At 40.1% G+C, this 27,302-nt stretch overlaps 1 long non-coding RNA gene across 1 annotated transcript in view; it reads left to right on the top strand.

Annotated features, from left to right (window-relative positions):
• The window catches only part of LOC120936670, a 42,793-nt gene extending 15,880 nt beyond the window's left edge, over positions 1-26,913 (top strand). The window contains exons 2-3 of the long non-coding RNA XR_005748629.1: positions 2,290-2,659; positions 26,368-26,913. This is a non-coding gene — a long non-coding RNA (uncharacterized LOC120936670). The remainder of the gene's footprint in view (positions 1-2,289; positions 2,660-26,367) is intronic.
• The last annotated feature ends 389 nt before the right edge of the window (positions 26,914-27,302 follow it).

Below are 27,302 nucleotides of genomic sequence, written 5' to 3'. Positions count from 1 at the left end.
ATGTAAAATAATGCATTTGGGTGGCAAAAATATGACTGCAATCTACTCACTGGGGGGGGGGGGGTCTCTGGGGGAGTCTAGGATGGAAAAGGACCTGGGGGTCCTTGTAGATGACAGGCTGAGCAATGGCATGCAATGCCAATCAGCTGTAAGCAAAGCAAACAGAATATCGGCATGCAATATAGAGGGGATTAACTCCAAAGATAAAATGATAATTCTCCCACTCTACAAGACTCTGGCCTGGAGTATGCTGTCCAGTTATGGGCACCAGTCCTCAGGAAGAATGTGCTGGAACTGTAGAGAGTCCAGAGAAGGGCAACAAAACAAATAAAGGCTCTGCAGGACATTAGTTATAAGGACAGGTTACGAGCACTGAACGTATTCTCTCTGGAGAAGAGGGCTTGAGAGGGGATATGATTTCAATTTACAAATACCATACTGCTGACCCCAAAATAAGGGTAAAATATTTCTCCGTAAGTGAATTTAATTTAAGACATGCGGCTATTCCCTAAAATTAGAAGATAAGCTGTTGAACCTTAAAACCCTTTGTAGAGGGCTCTTTACTGTAAGAGCGGTAAGGATATGGAATTCCCTTCCACAGGGGGTGGTTTCAGCGGGGAGCATCGATAATTAATAAAAAAAAATATTAGATAAGCACCTGAACGGCCACAACATACAGGGATATACAATGTAAAAATCATGCATATAGGTTGGACTTGATGTGTCTTTTTTCAGCCTTGCCTACTATGTAACTATAAGGGGAAGGGATCCGCGCTTAGGAATAAATAATATTAAGCTGCTGCCTCCCTGACAAGCCTCAGAGAGACCTGGAAATAGTAAAGAAATGGGGTTAAGGGATGTTGGCGCTGCTTATACTGGTTGGTAAATGTCCACGAGATGTCCTATGTATTGTAATTTACAATACATAGGACATCTCGTGGACATTTACCAACCAGTATAAGCAGCGCCAACATCCCTTAACCCCATTTCTTTACTATGTAACTATGTAACTATGCAATCCTGGTTCTCATAAAAAAGACTCTTGGCTGTTGTTCTTTGATTTTAGCCCAAGACTGCTCAAGACAAGACTGCATTTTTTGTGGACCTTCTACAAGGTGTCACTGAGCCATCCCCTCATCCAATCGCAAGGGTGGGAGATAAGAGTGCTAAAGGGTTTTATAAACTTCCAGAAGACCCTCCCACAATGTCAATTACCTAATTATATCCAGTCATCAGTGTATAGCCATCAGTAGTATTGATCAGTCAAGTAATTATTTATTATTAATTACCATCAAAAGGATACTGCATTTCTGGCAAGATCAATATTTTTTATTGTATTTGCATAAATGTTCTTAGCCTGAAAAAAACAAAGTAAAGTCATCTCATCTTAGGACTGGTCAGCTGCAGTACAATCATTTGTTGTTCTTCTGTTTAGTTATCCTTTAATAGACAGTATGTATGTACTGTATATATCTATTCAGTCGTATCCCACTCGCTGAGATTCTATGGGTGAAATCTCTGGCACAATGACTGATATACTTAAAAGTCTTTTCCATAGAAATGTTTTCTAAAAAAAAATTACGAGGAGAGTCTCCTAATCATTCCTCAACCCTCCCCAATTGCTCAGACTTGGGACTGGCATGCATAGTGTGATTTGCATATACATACTAGGGCACATTTAAACAGGAGCCAATAAATCTACCAGTATGTCTTTGGAGTGTGGGAGGAAACCGTAGTACCTGGAGCAAACCCTAATTGGTCCACTGATAAATTCATGTTATTGTAAGATTGCTTTTTTTGTATGTTTTTTGTGTATTTCTCCTGTATAGGAAAGGTATAGAAAAATATAATTATTTTTTTTTTGTCAAAGCTTAATTGAACAAGCTGAAGTTGAAGGCTGATTGGTTACCATGCACAGTTGTACCAGATTTTGCACTTTCCAGTTTTGGTAAATCAACTAAAATATCTTGATAAGTTGGAGCGTAATATTTAACTTTAAGTGACTACTTCATCTTTAATAAGAATGTAATACTAATAATGTCACTAGACAGAACAATTGTTACAGTTCACTTGTAATGAAGGGAGAGCATGGTTTGCTAAAATTAGGATGACGTTAAATTTAATAGTTTTTTGATATGATACGACATAGTAAAATTCACTCTGAAATGTGGTTAATTTCATACATTTTTTAATTGCTTCCTTGTAATTGCCATTGTTTTCATAGAACCCATTAATGGATAATTACCATTTGATAGGGTGTGTTATTAATCTAGACTGCTTTTATTACAGGAGGTCAAAATGGCACCAAGACCAGCTGTTTTAAAATATTCCTTAATGAAAAACACATTGCGTAGAACAAGATTTGTGCAGCAAGATCATTATAAGGGAGAAAACCTAAAGACTTTGGAGCTGTCACTCAATATTCTGCTGTAACAGTTCAGTGCTTTGAAGAGCAACATTTCACTTTGCACTTTTGTATCTATCTTTAAATTGAGAGTCATATTAAAGCAGCATATAGATGTACATTTTTTCACTTCACCATGAAACAATTTTTCATACAGCGTGTACATATTATATTTGAGCAGTGCAAAAGTTTCCCAATATAGCTACATCAAAATTTTCCATCTGAAGTGTTGAAGATTTTTACAACATTATACAAGTGAGTTACAATAGCTCCTGTGACTGATATTGAGATGAACTGTAGGGGGTTGTAATATATGTGCATGTTAAGGTCTCTTACATTTTATTTTATTACTGGCAAGATTTTGCTGGGAGCAACTAAAAGCGCAGACATTCTGAGTAGTGATGGTCTGTGTATGAGAACCCCATATTTATCAGTTTGGTAACCAGGTCTCTAAAAGATTGCTATTAAAAATGGTATATTGTAGGCTTGCATAAAGGTACATTCTAATGAGAATAAAAATGTAAATGCATATAGGGATCTTAGCATACCTCCCCATACCTATTAAGTGTAACAGTGCCCCCCTTCCCATTGTCTTTTGTTGGTAATTTGGTGACATGAGAATCTCTTCTTGAGGTGCAAGAGAGCTATTTTCAAATGATTTAATAGTAAAGGGACTGTTCCTACTTAGTGCCCAATGTGTAACAACTCCAACGTCCTCTGAGTGATGTTTGACTGATGTTTGAAGTAAAGTCTTTTTCCATTTCATTAAGCACCTGTCTATAGGGCATGAGTGACCGCTGTATACATCCTCTGTGCATTTAGAAGATTCCTGTCTATTAGCTTTTGGCCTTAAACCAAGAATCCCATATATGATTAGATTTTTCTGAAGACAATCTTTAAGACGTTATGTAAATTGTTTGATGTTTTCAAAGAGAAATGCAAAAGGTATTGATAACTATCAAAAAAAACACAGTCACTTTCAGTGCTAATAAATCTTCCAAGGTGTGGCGTAACAGATGTGAGATCACCATCTTACTCTATTTGCAGCATCACTGCTCAGGCCTCTTTCCTTGGTCCTCCAGACCATCAAGCACGCAATCCCAGTGCTCAAGACGCTGTACCTTTGTCAGCTTGACTGTTTCTCCTGCAGCTCCCAGCTGCTACATCCTGACAGGCTTAGGCTTGTGTCTGTCCTGATCTGGACAGTATGGTGCAACGTGCACCTCACAACTCCCTTCACACATTGACCCCCTAGGGAGGGTGGGGCCACTGACCTCTAACTCTGTCACTAACATAAACCCAGAACACAACTGTGTAGGGAAGAAATAAAAAAAGATTTCCCATTATTTATACAGAGGGAAACCTTCTACCATGCTAAATTAATAAAGCAATATGCCATGTTCACTTCCAAAATTAAGCTTTATTGAACTAAGCTAAGTGAATTCTGTCTTAGTTCAGTGACTGGGGTGAAATTGATATGACTTTAATCATGTGCAAGCAAAAATCAATCTCCTTAAATTTTCTTTGCACATGATTGGGTGTTCTTTACAAGGACATTTTTCAATTTGTTTTTCCTCAATTCACTAATATAAGTTTAAATGTACTTTGAAAGTAAACATGTTTTACTCAGGGTCATTGTCAGGGGTGTTGCTAGCGTCGGACGGGGGATATGTGCATCTCTTGCAGGGTGCCCCAGGTCCCTGATACCATGATCTACAGCCACTGCTGCAGCTGACATCCCTCACAGCCTGTCACAGAGCTGACACACAACTTCTCTGCATCCCTTGCAGTTCCCACCACCTGGGGTCTTAATACATCGAGTGCAAGCCTTCCTCTAGGCTCCACCTCAGCCCTGAAGTGTCACATGACATATACCAGGAGGAGTCCAGAAGGAAGGAAATGTGCCATGCTGTATCTGAGGTCTGTTGAGGGAGGGTAGATGATAACTAAGATTGGAGCTTGGGTTGACAGGATTAGTGCTAAGAGGAGGGTATATAGGGGGGGGGGGTGTTCTAAGAGGGTAATGGGTGCATTTGTGCTAAGAGAGGGGATTTGGTGAAAGAGGAAATTTGGAGGGGTGGGGGGCTGTGCTAGGAGCATGATGTTGGTTGTGGATTTATGTTAAAAGGGGGGATTTGCTGGCAGAAGGGATTGGGAGGGGATTAGAGGATTTGGGAGAGAATTATTTGGGCTAAGAGGTGGACTTTGGTGAAGGGAGAGGTATATTTTGGTAGAGGGAGAGGATTAAGTCCTGTGGAAAGTGATTTGTGCTGGGAGAAGGAATTAGGGAGGGGATTACTGCTGATGAATTAGGGGGTTAGAGGATTTGTGCCAGGGGAAGGACTTTTACTGGGGGAGGAAAGAAGGGGGGGTTGGAAAGTAGGAGGATTTGTGATTGGAGACATTTGGGGAAGGAGAGGATGTGTTGTCAGTCCCATTGTCAGAATACAAAATCCCGGTGGTAGGGGGACTCGCTTCTGTGGGTGGAAGAATCTATTTATTTTTTATTTTCATTCAGCCCACTGGCCGAATATAAAAATGACCCATCTAAGTCTACTTACCATCATACAAAATTATGGAGCTGGTGCATTCTTTGTGGGAAGAGAAGTTGGTTACTCCTTTGTAGATAGGGCTTATTTGTAAATGATACAGTCGTATTGGTTTAATAGCATTTGGATGAAAGCTGCAGTGACCCAGTTTACAGTGCAGAAGATTTTGGATCCTCAGCTTTGCCAGATTCCTGTGAGGAGCCCTGGTAACTTCACTTTTCCTGGGTTAATGGGCCAATACTCAAAATCTAAGGTTTTATTTTTTCCTTTTTTTATCCTTGCAATTTAGGATGTGGGTGGCGCTATGTATCTAAGCTATGCTGTAACAGAAAATCTCAAATATTGGTATGCTATGCTTTTGGATTTGCCATTGTTCTGGGTCCACACATTCCATTTGGGGAGATGACCCAGTTGTTCATCGTGATCTAAAATATGAAAATAATTGTAACTCTTTCAGACAGCACAAATATAGCTTTTTTTTCTTCTATGCACATTTACAGAAAAATCCTAGAGACCTTTCTTGTGTAGTTTATTACTCACTCACTTTGATCTACAGTGTGTGGTTTGGGTTATGATTAAGCATTAGTGGGCTGCTGCTTCATACAAATTCTGGAAATATCAAAACATATATTTATGCCTCTGCTTTGCTTAATGTTACATCACACAATGAAGAAAACAAGGAGAAAATTACACTGCTGTCTGTGTGATTACAGAATGATATCAGAAACATAATTTATTAATCTGCTGCAATCACAGATCCATTGCTCATTTCTTTTTTTATGTGGAGAAAGCAGGACATCCCAAGGTCACTGCCAAGCATTCTACTAACGGTTTATCACTTAGCCTAAAAATAGAAAACAAAGATCCTATGCCACCAAAGTGCCATTAGACAAATTAATGCCAGTCAATCAATGACAAATTATTAGCATTCTTGAAACACTAAATAGTTTCTTAATTAGCAAATTGCATACTTTGTAATTTTCTGTTCGTTTCAGTATTAAAAGAAGAGCAATTCCAGGCAACAAGTTAAAGTACAGAAAACAAAAAGCAGCGCTCAATGGGAATAGCATAGAAAACGTATAAGTCTTTAGATAAATAAAAATGTATTTATTGCACTAGAAGTAAATTCAGTAAAAACTGCAGCAACAGTCAATAATAGTAAAATACTTTCTGATGGTTGCAACATCAGTCATAGATAAGATACTCTGGGATCAGTGGAAAGCTGATATTCCGGATCTTAATGGGGAGGATTGGGATGACTGGTTAGCTGACAGTACTGCCTTACTGATATCCACTAGAGAGAGGTTAATACAGGTCAAGTTCCTGCATAGAGTATATTATACTACTCAGAGGCTCCATAGGGTGTACCCACAACGCACACAGGATTGTCCCTGTTGCCAGAATAATGTGGGTACCTACTTCCATATGTTCTGGAGCTGTCCTAAGATTGCTAGATACTGGGCTAAGGTAATGGACACTGTTAATGGCCGCCTCCAGCTGACGCTTCCTGTGTCCCCCGAGCTGGTGCTCCTGGGTATTCAGGACGACGATCAGAAGTCTCGCTACACCAAATTACTCCTCACTTACCTCTTTTTTTATGCTAGGAGGGAAATTATCGTTTGTTGGAATGCCTCCTCCCCCCCCAGCGGTGGAGTCTTGGGAGAGATCTATCAATGCTGTGTTACCACTGTACAAATTAACGTATATTAACAGGAACTGTCCCCAAAAATTTGAAAAAACCTGGCAGCCGTGGATGGCGTAGGGTGGGTGGCCTTCTAGTTGCCGGAACATGGGGGGTGGGGGCAGACTACCGGCTTGAGCTCCAGGTATGATAGGATTGGAAGGTGTTCTGCAGTGTTGATGCTACAATTGTAAGAGTGATGTACAGGTTCCTTTATATATGCCTGCTTTATTTGACTCCCACATGTACTGTATTCTTCCTTTTTTTTTCCCTTGTCATGATTTGGTCCATTTTGGACAATGTTGTATTATGCTTGAATCATTTTGCCTCAATAAAGGAACATTTTTCTTGTAAAAAAAATAGATAAGATACTGGTATAGAATAGTCAAAAATACCACTGATGAGTCCAAATGAGAGGGGGTTAACATCGACCAGGGGTCACCACCACTGACGGGTTCTGGTCCCTTCCTGCTTCCCCTGTTCCAGAGGCAACGCTGACATTATCTAGTGAGTCCGGCTTCCAGTCAGCCTGTTCAGCTTTCCCGGCTCCACCCCCCATGAAGGTTCTTATATGACACAGTGAATAGATCTGCCATTGCACGGAACAGCTGCCCAGCAGAGTTTTCACTGATGTCTCACGGCAGAGCTTGCTGTGCCCACCTGAGGACAAAAGGGCTGTGAGATATCACCTTCCCTCCTCTTACATCGGGTTCTCATTACCACCATACAGGAGTTCTGACAGTCCTCTCCACGTTCCATCTTCTAGCCGACTAGTCGATGTTAACCCCCTCTCATCCGGACTCATCAGTGTTATCGTTGACTATTCTATATCAGTACAAAAAATAAAAAATAAATAAGCACGCAACTCCAAACATTTAAATGTGCAATCACAAGGGAGTGAAATAATGTTATATCAAAACTAGAGGTCGACCGATATGGGTTTTTCTCTGGCCGATACCGATGCCGATATTTAAAATTTGGGGCGGCCGATGGCCGATATATGATGTCAATTTTTGCGGCCGATATTTTAGGCCAATTTTTATTTTTTGGCAGGTGGCGCTAATTGGCACTGGCAGGTTGCACTGGATGGAACCAATTGGCAATAGCAGATGGCACTGATTGGCAGGTGGCACTGGCAGGTGGCACTGGTTGGCACGTGGCACTAAGGTGACACTGGCAGGTGGCACCAATTGGCACTGGCAGGTGGCACTAATTGGCACTGGCAGGTGGCACTAATTGGCATGTGGCACTGGATGGTACTGGCAGGTGGCACTAATTGGCAATAGTTAGCACTGGCAGATGGCACTGGTTGGCACTGGCAGGTGGCACTAATTGGCAGGTGGCACTGGATGGCAATAGTTAGCACTGGCAGGTGGCACTGGATGGCCTTGGCAGGTGGCACTGGATGGCACTAGTTGGCACTGGCAGGTGGCAATGGATGGCACTAGTTGGCACTAGTTGGCACTGGCAGATGGCATTGGCAGGTGGCACTGGATGGCACTGGATGGTATTGGCAGCTGGCACTGGATGGCGTTGCCACTGGCAGGTGGCACTGGATGACATTGACAGGTGGCACTGGATGGCATTGGCTGGTGGCACTAGTTGTCATGGCATTGGCAGGTGGCACTGGATGGCACTGGCTGGTTGGCATTAGCAGATGGCACTGGCAGGTTTCACAGCACATAATGTAGCGGATAATGTGTGAAACTCTCTCTATACAGTTTCACATGGTGCTGCAGAGAGAGGAGCTCAGATTCATTGTGATGTTGAAGGTGGGCGGGACCCGGGTTGGGCGGGACTCAGCTGTCCACCAGCCAATGGGATGAGATCATTGGCTGGATAGCTGCTGAGTCCCGCCCACCCCGGGTCCCGCCCACCTTCAACATCACGATGAATCTGAGTTCCTCTCTCTCTTCAGCACCATGTGAACCTGTATGGAGAGAGAGTTTCACACATTATCAGCTACATTATGTGCTGTGAAACTGTGAGGGCAGAGAGAGAGAGGAGCTCAGATTCATTGTGATGTTGAAGGTGGGCGGGACCCGGGGTGGGCGGGACTCAGCAGCTATCCAGCCAATGATCTCATCCCATTGGCTGGTGTTGGACAGCCCACCCCTGGTCCCGCCCACCCCGACATCAGTCCGACATCTCCATTCTCTATCTCCTTAGTGTTTCACACACACGGCACTGCTCTGCAGACAGTGTGGAGAAGGAAGGGGGAACCCCATGTTCCTCCTTCCTTCTCCACACTCTGCTGATGCAGATCTGCTAAATATCGGCCACATTTGGATAATAATCGGCCGATGCCGATTTCTCCGAAATTACTGAATATCGTCCGATATATCGGCCGGCCGATATGTCGGTCGACCTCTAATCAAAACCATAAAGTGATGAAAAAATTGATGTGTTGATGTGTTAATACACCCTGTACCAGGTGAACAAAAAAAGATATAAATAAACCCAAAACGAATAAAGAAAGAGGTAATTGAGTGATGAAAATCCTCAAAAAAATATATAAAAAAAAAATCCTGACCACCAGATACTTCCAAGCAATAGTTCATTAATCGCTGCAGACTTTAACCCAACATCTTGAAGAAACTTGAATCTTTATATTCAGCTGAAGAAATATAAATACTGCAGCAGGCACCAATCCACTTTTAAAATTCTCCCAGCAAGTCACTTCATCATAAAAAATATGTAAAAACTCAGGATAGAAAAGAAAAAAACAGCATAAAAAAATATATTGTAAATAAAATATACAGCCAAGGAGCGAACCAAAGAGCTGTTCGTTTTGGGTTTATTTATATCTTTTTTGTTCACCTGGTACAGGGTGTATCAACACATCAATTTTGTCATCACTTTATGGTTTTGATATAACATTATTTCACTCCCTTGTGATTGCACATTTAAATGTTTGGAGTTGCGCGCTTATTTATTTTTTGTATGTATTTCTTTGAAGTTTAAGTATTTGAGCTTTGAATAGGCAGCAGCACTCCCCTATTTAAATTAATTTTTTACATTTTTTTCATTCCTTCCTCTATTTAAAGGTTATATATACATTTTTCCTCACTTGTAAGTGGGTTTAGCGCAGTTTTCCCCCTTTTTTTATTTATTCTATATCAGTATCTTATTTATGACTGATGTTGCAACCATTAGAAAGTATTTTACTATTATTGACTGTTGCTGCAGTTTTTACTGAATTTACTTCTAGTGCAATAAATTAATTTTTATTTATCTAAAGACCTATACGTTTTCTATGCTATTCCCATTGAGCGCTCCTTGTTGTTTTCTGTATTTTGTTATCCATTCCTCCCAGTAGTTGGTAGCTGCACCGGGAATCAGCGCATTTTATATATTTTATATATTGTCCAGGTTGCATGTGGGCATGTATATGACTGACAGTCTGTTGCGCTAATGAGAACTGTATATATTTTAACAAGTTAAAGTAATCTGTGGGCTGCTGATGCTATCCAACAAGCACTGTATATGTGCTAAAAACAGAAAGTTATTTTTTTAGTTTGCCTAATTATGAGCTCTGTGAGCTATGCCTTCCCCATCATATTAATTTATAGTACCATGTCATGGGGAATAGAGGCTCAGATCTTTACCAGTTGTTTGAGAGGGAAAACGCTTAAATTCAGCATGGGGAGAAGCTGAGGCCCAAGAGCATCCTAAGCCTAGAATCCCATGGAGCTCCACAGGGATGCAAGGATCAGTTTGAAGACTAACACGAGTATTTAAAAGCACTATGTGAAAAAAATGGAGAAAAGACTGGTGATATGAAAGTTGGCAAAAACATTGTTTTATTAATGCAGGTGAACAACAGTCAAAAAATCAGGCCTTAATCATGGCCGAAACACGTTGGCCTTTTTGACTGTTGTTCACCTGTATTAATAAAACAATGTTTTAGCCAACGTCTATGTCACCAGTCTTTCCCCCTTTTTTGCACATGTGCTTATAAATACTTGTGTTAGTCTTCAAACTGATCCTTGCATCCCAGTGGAACTTCATGTGGTTCCAGGCTTAGCATGCTCACTGACAGCATCACAGGTAAAATAAAATGAAAACGCATGAAAAAAAAAAAAAAAAAAATGCTGCAATCGATTTATTGCATCTGCAATATATTACATTTTTGTTCTTGTGTTTAAATATGCTTTATTTGGAAAAGGTCTTGTTAATCCTGGGATTTTTCTGTTCATGTATGTTTTTTTTTTTCTTTTTGGAAAGTGTGGTATTCTTTGTCTCTTCAGTTTAAGTTTCTTATTTGAGAAAGTGGTTCTCTAGGCAATATTCCTATTGTTTTGAGGTCGAATAAGTGAGGATACTGTGACTTAAACGTAGACTGAATATATATTCAATGTGACTGTTGTCATGTTTGTATTTCATACGAAGAATGTAGAAGAAGAGCCAAATAGTGTCAGACTATCAGAAGGTTTAGGATTATATATATATATATATATATATATATATATATATATATATATATATATATATATATATATATATATATATATATATATATATATATATATATATATATATATATATATATATATATATATATATATATATATATATATATATATATATATATATGTTTTACTTCTAACTCAACAGTGAATATCTATCTTGCACTCAAAGCTCAGTTTCAGTTTTTTTCAATTGTATTTTTTATGGTGTGTTTTAAAAAATATATGTTAATTTTAATTATTTTTGCATGATCAGAATCAAACATAACATATGGTATAGGTGAATGGTATTGCACACAAATTATTATTATTATATAGGATTTATATAGAGCCAACAGTGTGTGCAGTGCTTTTCAATATGAGGGCAGACAGTACAAATACAAAACAATTTAAAAGAAAAATCAGAGAGCCCTGCTCGTTAGAGCTTTCAATTTAGGAGTAAAAAAGGAAAAATTATGGGATATTTTATTTTTTAACAAAAAAAACTTTTAATTCACTCTCCCTAAACCCCTGAACATACCTGGAACCCCCACACCCAAATGATTACCTGCCTCTTCATGATGGCAGCAGTCTCCTCTGGTATTTACCCTCCATCCAAATTCTTCTTTGGTGTAGATGACAACTGTCCCAATATACTGTATTTATCGGCGTATAACACGCACAGGCGTATAACACGCACCCTTACTTTAAGAGGGACGTTTTAGGGAAAAAAAATTCCACAGCCCCCTGTGTATAACACGCAGGCACAGTTTACCCTCTATTTTCTGGGTAAAAAAGTGAGTGTTATACGCCAATAAATACAGTACTTGAATCAGGCTATACACCAAGCATCTGGCGTTGGAGTGCCACCCCATTCAAGTGTATGAGCAAATGGGCAAAATTTGTGGTTAATAATTGAACTTGTCCTTACTGCACCTTTAGAGTACTTGTGAAGTTTGCTTATACTAATTTAATATTCTGTATGATCAATGTGTTAACTCTACCAACTTGAAAGTATTGTTTCTTTTCTCCAAGAGAGCTTTGACTAGGGACTTAAAGGGTAGGTTCACCTTTACAGAAAAATCTGTAAGAAGAACTAGGAGACATTGGGTCACCGCCTCTCTGTCCGGGGCTTAGATCCCCTGCAGCCTAATCCCCAAAATGTACCTCGTCAGGAGCATTCTCATTGGTTCGCGCCAAAAGTCTGCCTTCTGTCAGACTGGCTGCAGTGCACATGCGTCGAATGTCCGCCAGGTTGAACCAGCCAATGCCACCCAACATTCAGACCCTTTTTGTACTAGGTTTAAAGTGTATGTAAACCCTCACATATACTCAGTGAAGTGAACAGCCTCAGATGATACACAGGGATAAAACAAATCTCTCTACATAAGTTTTACTTGTTTATCAGCTGTCCTTATCTTTACTTACTGTTTAGAAAGTGCACATCGTGTAAGGAGATTTTCTCTTCCTAGTTAACACTGCAGTGAAGCCTGGGCATACAGTCAAGACAGCTGATTGGAGGAAAGGCATACACCCCCTTTCCTCATAGGTCGAGACTTTCAGTTCTCTTTGTTGAATCATTCAGCTCTGTGCTAATCTATTTATAGCATCCTCCCTGACACGAAACTCAGGCTGTTTTTAACATATGTGACGGAGAACTTGTCAGGAGTTATCAGGCTAATAACAGAAAAGTGGAGCAGGAGACAACTACGGCACATAGTGTTTTGAAGAGAGATAACAAAACTGCAGATATACAGTAGAGACAAAGTTTGGACACACCTTCTCATTTAAAGAGTTTTCTTTATTTTCATGACTATGAAAATTGTAGATTCACACTGAAGGCATCAAAACTATGAATTAACACATGTGGAATTATACATAACAAAAAAGTGTGAAACAACTGAAAATATATTTCATATTCAAGGTTCTTCAAATTAGCCACCTTTTGCAGCAGACACATCTCTAGAACTGTTAAGAGGAGACTGTGTGAATCAGGCCTTCATGGTAGAATATCTGCTAGGAAACCACTGCTAAAGAAAGGCAACAAGCAGAAGTGACTTGTTTGGGCTAAAGAACACAAGGAATGGACATTAGACCAGTGGAAATCTGTGCTTTGGTCTGATGAGTCCAAACTTTAGATCTTTGGTTCCAACCCCCGTGTCTATGTGCGACGCAGAAAAGGTGAACAGATGGACTCTACATGCCTGGTTCTCACCGTGAAGCATGGAAGAGGAGGTGTGATGGTGTGGGGGTGCTTTGCTGGTGACACTGTTGGGGATTTATTCAAAATTGAAGGCATACTGAACCAGCATGGCTACCACAGCATCTTGCAGCGGCATGCTATTCCATCCGGTTTGCGTTTAGTTGGACCTTTATTTATTTTTCAACAGGACAATGACCCCAAACACACCTCCAGGCTGTGTAAGGGCTATTTGACCAAGAAGGAGAGTGATGGGGTGCTGGGCCAGGTGACTACCTCTTGAAGCTCATCAAGAGAATGCCAAGAGTGTGCCAAGCAGTAATCAAAGGAAAAGGTGGCTACTTTGAAGAACCTAGAATATGAAATATATTTTCAGTTGTTTCACACTTTTTTGTTATGTATAATTCCACATGTGTTAATTCATAGTTTTGATGCCTTCAGTGTGAATATACAATTTTCATAGTCATGAAAATAAAGAAAACTCTTTGAATGAGAAGGTGTGTCCAAACTTTTGGTCTGTACTGTATGTGCCCAGCTCAAATTTCATGCATTGGGTTTACATCCACTTTAAGCCTCTTATTTAGCTCAGCACATAAGTCATGTGATCACTTATTATAAAAAAGTGTGTGTGTATATATATATATATATATATATATATATATATATATATATATATATATATATATATATATATATATATATATATATATATATATATATATATATATATATATATATATATATATATATATATATATATATGGGCTGTGGAAATTAACTATTAATTCCTCGATTTATCTTTAATTCTTTTGATCGATCAAAATTCTTTTGATCGGTACTCACCTCTCCGCCGGCTTCCGGGTCTTCAGGGAGTTCCGGTGACATCACGGACACCGGTGGGGCTTGCTGTGTCCACCTGAAGGGCTCCTTTGCTGTGCCTTCATATCTGCATTCCGGCGGGACCTTACTACCTGCCACACGCAAGGGCTGTTACACTTCCCTCTATCACTTCCCTCTATTAACCTGGGATTCTACAGCCATCCACTGGGAGTTGTGATAATTCCCTTCACGGGACATCTACATGCTGACGGATTGATGTTAACCCCTCCTCATCTGGATTCAGCAGTGGTATCGTTGTACACATTTTTATACCAGTATCATACTTGGCTAATATGTATGACTACTTTTGCTACCGTTTGGTATTACTCGCACCATTTTTACAGTTTATGTAGCTACATCGATTTCATCTCCAGTGCAATATTTATTTTGTTACCTACTTGAAGACTATAATAGTTTTAATGCTATTCCCATCGAGTGCTGCCTTTGTGTGTTTTTTCTATCCTGCTATCCATTTTTCCAGTGGTTGGTAGCTGCACTGGGAATCAGCCTGCAAGGAGATCAGCTAAAAGTAGTTGGATCTGTATGTGAATTATAATTAATTGAAATGAGTCGATTAATCGATAAAAAAGAATTATTAATTGACCACAACATTTTTAATCAGTAACAGCCCTAATATATATATATATATATATATATATATATATATATATCATTCAAAGATTGTGTTACATAAATTTATGAGAGGGGAGGAGGGGTTGAGACCCCATTGGGAGCTTTTTTTGGTCAGTTCAGCCCTGACAGCCAAAACTGCAGTTACCGTATTTATCGGCCTATAACACGCACAGGCGTACAACACGCACCCTAACTTTAAGAGGGAAAGTTTCAGGAAAAAAACTTTACACGGCCCCCTGCATATAACACGCAGGCACATTTTACCCTCTATTTTCAGGGTAAAAAAGTGAGTGTTATACGCCAATAAATACAGTATTTTGCACCAAGACGAGTACCTAACATTCCTGCACAGAAGGATCCAGCAGCCTACACAATGTGGGACGTAATTAATTTGTGGCAAAGTGACGGAATCTCTTCTAAAGCCCTAAGTGGGCAAAGGGAATGAGGAATTGTTTTGCTAAAGGCAAATGGGCTCTTGATTTTGCAAAGGAATTCTTTCTTAGCTTCAAGAATGCCAACCTTCATCATCCAACCATGTGCAAACAGGACTTTTTTTTATTTCCTTGCATACCCAATCCTCCATGATTGGGTATGCTTCGCACCAAGATGAGGGACAATTCCCATAAAAGTAAAGTAAAAAAAAAGACTGTTTGCCTTTAGTAAATCAACCCCTGTGTCTCTTCAAGTACTGTCACCCTAAGTTTGTTAAAATAACAGTTACTTGCATTTGTATGACTATACAAGAATAGGTAAGTTGAGAGCCCCTGTGTCAGCCCTTCTGCAAACCGCCAGAGTTGCCAGATTGCTGATCTAGTGATACTGTGGGTTGATTAACTAAACCGGGAGAGTGCAAAATCTTGTGCAGGTGTGCATAGAAATCAATCAGCTTTCATGTTTTATTGTCAAAACTTAATTGAACAAGCTGAAGTTAGAAGCTGATTGGCTACCCTGCAGAGCTGCACCAGATTCTGAGTGCTCCAGTTTTAGTAAATCAACCCCTGTATATCGAAATAAGTCACCTCTAAAACAACAAAAACAGGTTGAATTCTCAAATGACTGCTTTCCACACAATGGGTAGTCACCTTTTTATTTTATTTTAGCACATACATTTTTAATAGATTTTAAGCCATGAATGTATAATACTGGGACATAGTAACCATTAATGCATCATTAGCAGATTTAAGAATAGATATCTGAAACTTCCCTGGAAATTTTGCTGACCTCTTGTCCTTATAATTATCACCTCCCTTTTTTGTGGGGAAAAAAAAATGGGAATAGTTGAACATTAACATTTTTACTCAAGGGCACATAAAAAGGAATTGACACACAGTCTGCCCATTAGAAACAATAATGAATCAAGCTGTCTATCCCCTGACCCTTCTATATGAAAGTCAGCTGCATTTTTGAGGTTGGGTTGAACATTTGTCCTTGTCATTTTCAACATTCCATTCCTCTTATCTTGACTGCCACAGTGACTGCATTTACAAATGTTGACAATTACTGTGTGAGTAGAGGATGCTCACATAGTGGGCAATTATTGTAAAGCGGCTGTGCAAAATTTAGATGGCATTCACAACAATAGTAGATTAGAATATCTTAAATACCCAAGATTCTATTTACTATTAACTGAATGTTAAAAGGACAATTATAAGAACAATACATGATCTTCTTTTAGGGTGCTTTAGCTGAACATTCATTCAACTAGTATTTTTAAGTTAGAAAAGCTAAAACAGGTCATTTGGAAGTAAAGCTAAAACAGGTCTCTTATGAACCAAAGAAATGTTCACAATTCAGATCTGCAAAAAATGTTATTAGCACTTATACTGAAGTGTTTTATATGAGGGGGCAGAATGTCTGGTGCTAATGTCTTCCAGAAATGTTTTGTCCTATGTACTGTATTTTAAAGACACAATAATGAAAACAGTTTGAAAAATGTATTTTCCCAATGTTTAACGATGGTTGTTATAATTCATCTTTTATTCAAATTTTATTGTGGGATTTGACCTATGTATTGCATTTTTTAATAATGTGCCTGATGCAAAACATGGTAAAGCTATTTAAAATTAAATATTTTTTTTGTTGTTGTTTTACTTTAACTATTATAAGGTGTTTAACCCAGTATTACAGAGGAAGTAAAATGCAATAACAATAAAATATATGATTTCATGAGGTTTAAACATCACATGCACCCCAGAATTGCTTGTAAAACTACAATTCTGCATTAATATTTATGCTGTATGCACTTTTATCAAGAAATAGACTTAAGTATGATTATAGCACACACCTCTTTTGTTGATAATGATACTGCATTAATACATGTGGCATGGACATTTTGGATATGATTTTAACATGCAACAAGCATGTCTATTCCATTTGGTGCATGGAGGTGTATGTGTATGTACTGTGTGTGTTTGTATATATATATATATATATATATATATGATATAGATATACCTGTATATCTATAGATACATACACTGCTCAAAAAAATTAAAGGAACACTTTTGAATCAGAACTCCTGGGATATTGATTTGGTCAGTTAAGTAGCAGAGGGGGAGGGGTGTATTCAGAAGGGGTTGTTAATCAGTTTCAGCTGCTTTGCTGTTAATTGAAACAACAGGTGCATTACATGGGCAAACAATGAGACGACCTCCAAAACAGGAATGTTTTTTCAGGTGGAGGTGTCTGACATTTTTTTCCCTACTCATCTTTTCTGACTGTTTTTCACCAATTTTGCATTTGGCTAGGGTCAGTGTCACTACTGGCAGCACAAGGCGATACTTGGACCTTCTAAAGGTTACACAGGCAGTCCAACTCCTCCAGGATGGCACATCAATACGTGTCATTGCCAGAAGGTTTGCCGTGTCTCCCAGTCTCAAGAGCATGGAGGAGATTCCAGGAGACAAGCAGTTACTTTAGGAGAGCTGGACAGAGCCATAGAAGGTCCTTAACCCATCAGCAGGACTGGTATCTGCTCCTTCGTGCAAGGAGAAACAGGATGAGCACTGCCAGAGCTCTACAAAATGACCTCCAGCAGGCCACTGGTGTGAATGTCTCTGACCAAACAATCAGAAACAGACTTCATGGAGGTGGCCTGGGGGCCAGACGTCCTCTAGTGTGCTCTGTGCTCACTGCGGGACACTGTGGAGCTCGATTGGGATTTTCCATTGAAAGTGGAGCAGATTGGAGCAGGTTCACCCTGAGCATATGTGACAGACGTGAAAGGGTCTGGAGAAGCTGTGGAAAACGTTATGCTGCCTGTAACATTGTTCAGCACAGGCATGTACTGGCCATTGGGACTACAGGGAGTTTCCCGGTGGGCCAATCGCTTAGCGGGCCGGTTTCAGTGGCAGCCTGTCAAAGTAATGGCTGCACGGCTCACCCTCCACTTCATACAGTGATGTGGGAAGGATGAGAAAAATACAGAGGAGAATAAGTGAAATAATAAGAGGTGAGTGAGGACTGCTTATGTTATGCTACTTATGTTTTTTTGCACATTGCGTATAGTTTATATACTGTTTTATGCTTGTTTGCAAAATTAAAGTGGGCCGGTCTGGATGAAGTCCAGGGCCAAATTTTTGTCTCAGTCCAGCCCTGGTTCAGCATGACCAGTTTGGTGGTGGGTCATGATGGTCTGGGGGAGGCATATCCATGGAGGGACACACAGACCTCTACAGGCTACACAATGGCACCCTGACGGCCATTAGGTATCGGATGAAATCATTGTACCCATTGTCAGACCTTACCCTGATGCAGTGGGTCCTGGGTTCCTCCTGGTGCACGACAATGCCCAGCCTCATGTGGCGAGAGCATGCAGCCTGTCAGAACCATTAACGTATTGCGGCATAGTGCCTACATATACTGTCAGAACGTTTATACTGAAATATAAAATATTATTGTATTTATGGAAATATGTAAATCTGTGCTTTGGGAGAGATACAATTTTCCTACAATATCAAAACAAGAAATCTAAAGTTATTTTATCCGTGCTATTTTGAAGACAAGTAACACAAATGAATATGTAAAATATATATATTTATTAATTAAAGATATATTGCAAAATTAAAATCAGATACAATTTGTGATAATACAAATAATTGATATACTTTTACAATCAGAGATACATGATGGTTAAATGATCAGATAATATTTACATTATATATGAGAAGGTATATTCACAGTTCTTACTGATCGTCCTGGTATATTTAAAACCTGGTAACTTGTAAAATAACCTTCCCGTGATTTCCACGGACTCTAGGTACACAGCTTTTGTCTACATTATGTTATCTCTTCTCAACACAAACAGATCTCTTGCTTAATACTCCTTATATATGTGTACAGAACAAATGCCATTTTGTACACAATCTTGGCAAAACAGACAAGCTTTTTTTAAATTTAGAGAGAATTTATTTTCACAGACATCACCCTAAAACCATTGTACAACTGTTGGAATTTAGCTTTTTAAAGACAAACATAATTTGTGTATGTCTCCTAATATTTAGAATATAATTATTTCATACTGCAGTTAAAAATAATATAACCCAAATAATTTTTGCCAAGTATATTTAAATGGTTTTAGTTACTGTATGTGTATGTAAAAACATTCACTACCAAAAGGTAAATAAACAAAATTATACATTACCAGTATTTACGAGTTCTTTCTGTTTTGAGAAGCCAGGTCCCAAAAAGGACTTCTTTCAACCCTCTACATCTTTGCGTTCAATCTCTCCCTTCCGTAGATAGAGAGAAAGCCTTCAGAGATAGAGTGAGAGCTCTCCCATCAGCGACCCTCAAAGCTCCTCAAAGATCTCTCCAAAGATTTCTACCAAGATCCCTACAAAGATCCCTCTTGTGTCCTCTACAACTCATTTTTAAAACACCCCAGAAGTGGGTGTGTATCTCCCACTACTACATCATTGACAATGTCAAATGTTAGGTAGGCTGCCATAGCAACCAAGGATGCGGCCATTTTGAGTAATGCCACTTTTAACCTGTAGGGGTGGTGGTGTATAAGGAATCATTCCTAATGATGGGTCATCCAGGGTTAATCATAATTTATGGCCCCATTTGACCTAAATCTTGGTGGAGCACCATAAATTGTCTTATATGTCAAACAATTGTTAGACATCCTGGCATTTCTTACCACTTTATAGACTGGGAATGTTTACATACCATTAGCTTAGACCATTTGTTGAATTCCTAGGTAAGTGAGATCCTTTGAAAAGTACTTCTAAGCAAAACCCTTTACTTCCCAAATACAGGGTCTCAGTGTCAATACAGCTAGGAACTCACATTTGTAAGCTAAGTAATATATATGTACATAACAAGTTGATATATGAATTACTAATACACATATATTGTTAAGATATTAGAAAGAAACATTACTATTTTAGATATATAATATGATAGCCTATTTGTGGGTGAGGCCCCCCCCCTGTTTCCTTCATGCAAAGAACAATTCCTGTAAGTTCATATGAAACCAGGGCTCCTTACCATTCTCGTATCTTATAAGTGTCAAACCTTTGAGTTATAACCTTAGAGATGGTACAGCCAGACTCCTTGTGTCAACACAGCTCAAGCACATATCATGTGCGTTGCTTAACACTAGATCGGCAGTTAAACACCGCTCAGAAATCCATGATTTCTTACTACAAAACGATCTAGACTGCCTCTTTATTACAGAAAGTTGGCTGTCAGACGACTGCAACACCATTCTCGGAGAATTGGTGCCAGAAAATTATCGCATCCTAACGGAAAATAGAATAGGGCAAAGAGGAGGAGGCCTGGCGGTGATTCATAAGTCGCATATTGCAATCACTAAACCGGTCCTTCAAAATCCTCTACCTTTTATGGAAACCCTTACGCTTCAACTTCAAGCTCACTCTCAGGAGACCGTTCACATTCTCCTCTGCTACAGGCCCCCTGGGCCCAAATCGCAGTTGATTCCAGCATTAACGGAGTTCATTTCCACTTACTCCCTTAACAGCAATCATCTTTTGCTGCTCGGGGATTTCAATTTGTGGGCCAACTCCTCACAGGATCCCATCGCGGAGGCCTGCATCGACCACCTGGAAGGATTAGGACTTCAGCAACTTGTATGCGGTCCCACGCATGCCTCAGGTCACACACTCGACCTAATTTTCAGACAAAATCTGAAAATAAACATTTTGGGAAATGAACCTTTGCCATGGACAGACCACCATGCAATTAGCTTCATAATTCCCAGAACTTCACTAGTCATGAAAGTACCCAAGCCGGTGACAACACACTGGGCTAGATCTCAGAAGAAGCTCCACTCGGAACTCTTCAGATCTACCCTGGGAAACCGAATTGGGGCTATTCCTCCTCAGCTAGCAGCCTCAGATACTTTGGATGCCATAAATGCAGCTCTGCTACAGTCAGCCGACTTAGCAGCACCAAAGCGCAAACTCCGCAGCCGGGCAAAAAAGTCCAGCTGGTTCAATAACCAGCTGTCGCTATTGAAGCAAGAGCGCAGAAGGGCGGAAGCCGCCTGGAAAAGAAGTCCTTCAGAAGACCGCCTCAACTTCTACAAAGCAGTAACAACACGATATCACAAGGAAATTTTCAAAGCCAAAAAACTGCACTTTTCTATGGTAATTAACAGCGCAAGGAATCGCCCACGCGAACTCTTCAGGATGGTCACCCAGACCATGAATCCGGGATGTCTTGAAGTTCCCACTTCAGACACCCAAGAGTTCTGCAATGAACTATCGGATTTCTTCATCAACAAAATTGAAAAAATTCGGGTAAGTATTCGGCAAAACAATACTCCACTCAGCCCCCTCTTCAATCAATACACCGACGGAACGCCTCTACAATCAACTAAGTTCACTTTGGAACCCATCTCCATCGATACCACAAAAAAATTCATTGGTGCACTGCGCAACAGCACAGCACCCAATGACATCATTCCCACCAAGCTACTGAAGGAATGTGCCGACATCCTGGCGCCTCCGATCACGCAGCTTATAAATCAGTCATTTAAGGAAGGCATAGTGCCTTCCCTGCTGAAAGAGGGCACAATCCTGCCGATCTTGAAAAAACCTAATTTGGATCCTATGGACCCAACTCACCGCCGTCCCATAACAGGTCTAAATGCTCTGTCCAAGATAATGGAGAAAGTGGTGGTAAATCAGCTGCAACAGCATCTGGACACCCACAACCTACTCGATCCATTTCAATCCGGGTTCCGTCCCGGACACGGTACAGAAACGGCCTTACTGAAAATATGGGACGATGCGCTCGAGGCCGCAGACGAAGGAGAATCGTGTCTCCTGGTTCTGCTGGACCTAAGCGCAGCTTTTGACACAGTAGACCATAAATTGCTACTGAGACGACTAACAGAAGTCGCCGGAGTCTCAGAAGATGCCTTACCATGGTTCTCCTCTTTTCTCGGAAACCGATCACAAACAGTGAAACTGGGATCCTTCACCTCAGAAAAACGCACGGTGCCATGTGGGGTCCCCCAAGGATCCCCCCTATCACCGGTGCTGTTTAATATCTATCTTCGTCCTCTCTTTGATATTATCGGTAGCCAAGAACTACTCTATCACTCTTATGCAGACGACACGCAGTTGTATTTTCGCATCTGCCATAAAAAGGATCATCATCTCAGATTAGAGAAATGTCTCTCTTCAATAGAAAACTGGATGACTAAGAGTTATCTCAAACTCAATAGCGCTAAAACTGAACTCTTTATCTTCGATGCCAGTTGGAAGAAACAACCGACAACAAACTGGACACCATCTCCCATCCTGGGACAAATCATCTCCCCTAGCTCCAAAGTCAAAAGTCTGGGAGTCACGTTTGACACCTTCATGACAATGGACGCACAAATAGGGTCAGTAGTCAGCGGGGCGCACCATTTGATGCGCCTACTACGCAGACTGATTCCATTTATCCCCAAAGAAGACGTAGCAGTCGTGGTGGGAACAATCGTGAATTCCAGACTGGACTATGCAAATGCCCTTTACCTCGGGCTCCCCAAGTACCAAATCGCTCGTCTTCAAGTCGTACAGAATACGGCCGCCAGACTGGTGACTGGGAAAAAATCTTGGGAATCAATCTCACCTTCATTGAGATCCCTTCACTGGTTGCCAGTGAAAGACAGAATTGCATTTAAAGCACTCTGCCTGACACATAAGTGCATCCATGGGAAGGCTCCTAGATATCTATGCGACAAGATCAAACCGCACAATTGCAACCGCATTCTGCGATCCACCGACCAAAATCTGGTCAAGGTTCCTAAAACCAAATACAAGTCCAAAGGAGAAAGAAGGTTTGCTTTCCAGGGCCCCAGGCTTTGGAATGCTTTACCAACCAGCATTCGGTTGGAGCAAAACCACCTGTCCTTCAGAAGGCAGATCAAAACCCTGCTTTTCTGATAGGCATGAGACACAAACAACAAGCGCCCAGAGGCGATTCAGTTCGCATGTGCCGCGCTATATAAATTTTTTTCATTCATTCATTCATTCATAAGAACAATGTCTATTCGGGCCTAAGAACCTAATTTAAAAGTTAACAAGGAAAATGGCTGTCCTTCTGTTCATAATATACATGAATAGGACAAATACATAATATGCATAATATAAAGACCTATATGTATATTCTTTTAACTCCAAATGTTCCGACAAGCCAGTTCCTGGAGGATGAAGAAATTGATACTATTGAATGGCCCCCACGCTCACCTGACCTAAATCCAAAAGAACACCTCTGGGACATTATGTTTCGGTCCATCCGGTGCCGCCAGGTTGCAACTCAGTCTGTTTAGGAGCTCAGTGATGCTCTGGTCCAGATCTGGGAGGAAATACCCCAGGACACCATCCGTCGTCTCATTAGGAGCATGCTCTGATGTTGTCATGCATGCATACAAGCACTTGGGGGCCATACTAACTACTGAGGACCATTTTGGGTTGCAATGAAATTTCCGCTAAAATGGACTAGCTTGGTGGATAATTTTTATTTCCATCAAATGTTGTGCCATCCTTTCATTCCTAACACATTACCCAGTCCATATCAGTATAGATATTCAGCATGAGATTTTTGCCCGTTGAGATCTGATATGTTTTCAAAGCGTTCCTTTAAATTTTTTGAGCAGTGTATCTATCTATCTATCTATCTATCTATCTATCTATCTATCTATCTATCTATCTATCTATCTATCTATCTATCTATCTATCTATCTATCTATAAAATATATATAATGTGGTGAGGTGACCCTGTGTCACTGGGTATATTAGCAATTTCGGCCTGGTTTTTACAAAGACAGGCATGCTGATTGCACACCTGTGGGCTGGGTTTATATTCTTCCCAGGATTAGAGCTCAGGGCTCAGACTTGGAGGCAGCTCTACGTGGCGCACAGGAAGTCTGGCCAAGGAGGTCGGGAGGGTCCCAGTAGGAGACAGCTCCAGGAGAAATAGACAGGAGGTCTAGGAGTCTAAAGCCTCGTACACACGATCGGATTTTCCGCAAAGCGCTGGACTTGTATCCGTTGGCCAGGAACTGTTCTTGCATACAAACGGCACACAATTGGCTGCCAAACACGTGCATAGTTATGTACTACGTGGTTTTTCAGCTCTTTAGCGCCACACTTTGGGCATCTTCTGCTAATGTTGTGTTTGGTGAGCATTGCTTCCGAGCATGCGTGTTTGTACTTTGGACTTCTGTCCGACAGACTTGTGTTCACGCGATCGGAAAATCCGTCAACAAAACATTGTCCACGGACAATTTTAAAGCCTGCCATCCAACATTTGTCCGCGGAAAATCCGACAACAATTGTCCGATGGAGCGTACAAACGGTTTGATTTTTTGCCAACAGGCTGTCAACACACAATTCCTGTTGGAAAATCCGATCGTGTGTACGAGGCTTAAGGCTGCAGTTGGTAGCCTGTGCGTGCATGTCTGTAGCAGGTAGATGTGGACTGTGACCGAACAGCACAAAACTGAAAGTGAGTAAGCCAGGAGGCTGAAGCGTGTGTTTATACAGTGATAGTGGAACCCCCTGCCAGGGAAGATAACTGTCTGTTTGAACTGTTTTTGTTACCTTTAAATAAAAGTGGGATGCAATGACGCAGTCTGGAGTGGCATGTTTCTGGAAAACTGCATGCACCACTTAAACCTAATCACACAAACCAATATATATATATATATATATATATATATATATATATATATATATATATATATAAACTGTGTATGTATAAATATAAATATTCATATATATATATATATATATATATATATATATATATATATATATATATATATATATATATATATATATATATATGAATATTTATACATACAGTTTTTATATATATATATATATATATATATATATATATATATATATATATATTGGTTTGTGTGATTAGACACACACAGTGCCTTAAAAATGTATTCATACCCCTTGACATTTTTCACATTTTCATGTTACAACCAAAAATGTAAATGTATTTTATTGGGATTTTATGTGATAGACCAAAAATGATAAATGGTTTTCAACATGTTTTACAAATAAATATGTGAAAAGTGTGACATGCATTTGTATTCGATACCCTTTACTCTGATACCCCTGACTAAAATCTAGTGGAACCATTTGCTGTCAGAAGTCACCAAATGTGTAAATATAGTCCACTTGTGTAATCTCAGTACAAATACAGCTGTTCTGTGAAGCCCTCATAAGGTTTGTTAGAGAATCTTAGTGAATAAACAGCATCATGAAGACCAAGAAACACACCAGACAGGTCAGGGATAAAGTTGTGGAGAAGTTTAAATTAGGGTTGGAGTATAAAAAAAAATCTCAAGCTTTGAACATCTCGCGGAACACTGTTCAATCCATCATCTGAAAATGGAAAGAGCATGGCACAACTGCAAACCTACCAAGACATGGCCGTCCACCTAAACTGATAGGCTGGACAAGGAGAGCATTATTCAGAGAAGCAACCAAAAGGCCCACAAGAATCTGTCCACAGGACAACTATTGGACTCAATGACACAGCCCTCAGTTGGTTCAAATCGCACCTCACCAACCGGACAGAATACATTTCCCCTTGGCCATTTCAAATCAAATCCACATACAGTTACTTGCGGTGTCCCCCAGGGGTCAGTTTTTTGTCCCATTCTCTTTATCCTCTATCTCACCCCCCTTGGCCAAATTATCAACCATCACAAAATTAAATTTCACTGTTATACCGATGACACACCGTTATATGTTAATGCAACAGCTGAAACCCAATCTTCACAGTCATCCCTATCAGTACTCACCACCTGTCTGGAGGAGATAAGGTATGGATGGAGCACAACTTTCTTCAACTTAACAGGTCCAAAACTGAAGTCATTATGATTGGCACTCCTCATCAGACCAAATCATCATCCATAACCAACATCACCTTTTCTGGCTATAATATTCCTCTTTCATCAACAGTCAGAAATCTTGGTGTAAAAATGGATTGCCAACTTACTTTTGAAGCTCATATAAATAATCTATGTAAGACCTCTTTCTACCATCTCTGTAACATCTCTAAACTTCGTCCTATTCTTTCCCTTTCAGATGCCGAAAAGTTGGTTCATGCCTTTGTCTCCTCCAGACTGGATTACTGTAATGCACTTATCGGGATTCCGAGAAAGAGTCTGCAAAGGCTTCAGTACATCCAAAACTCTGCAGCAAGGATCCTGATGAGAGTGCGGAAACATGAGCACATCACTCCTAATCTTCATTCACTCCACTGGCTTCCTGTTTCCGTCAGGATTGAGTACAAAGTTTCCCTTCTTGCATCCATGGATATGCTCCCCCCTACCTCAAAGAACTTCTGAAATTACAAAATATAACACGTCCCCTTCGCTCTACTCAATCAAACCTTCTTCATATACCTAGAACTAGACTTATGACAATGGGAGACAAGGCATATTGTGCAGCTGCCCCACGCCTGTGGAATGCCCTACCTGGCACTCTGAGGGCTCCTCAATCCATTGATTGTTTTAAAAAAGGCCTTAAGACATTTCTTTTTAGCAAAGCTTTTTGTTCTTTTAGATGTTCATTTCATTGTGTAAATTACTTATTTTTCTGATCTGTAGCCTTTTGAGATTTTTTGATGAAAAGGGCATTATAAATAAAATGTATTATTATTATTATAAGTCACGCACTCCACAAATCTGGCCATTATAGAAGAGTGGTAAGAAGAAAGCCATTGTTGAAAGAAAGCCATAAGAAGTCCCATTTTCAGTTTGCGAGAAGCCATGTCGGGGACAAAGCAAGCATGTGGAAGAAGGTGCTCTGGTCAGATGAGACGAAAATTTAACTTTTTGAACTAAAAGCAAAACACTATGGGCCAGATCCACAAAGAACTTACGGCGGCGTATCTATTGATACGGCGCGTAAGTTCTACGATGCGCCGTTGTATCTTTGTTTTGTATCCACAAAACAAGATACGCTTGAATGTGGGCTAGATCCGACTGACGTAAGTCTTAGTACGCCGTCGGATCTTA

This window comes from Rana temporaria, chromosome 4 (genome assembly GCF_905171775.1).
Source record: "Rana temporaria chromosome 4, aRanTem1.1, whole genome shotgun sequence".
Lineage (NCBI taxonomy): Eukaryota > Metazoa > Chordata > Amphibia > Anura > Ranidae > Rana > Rana temporaria.
The sequence above is the reverse complement of the archived record's forward strand: the minus strand, read 5'-3'. Positions and strand labels throughout refer to the sequence as shown.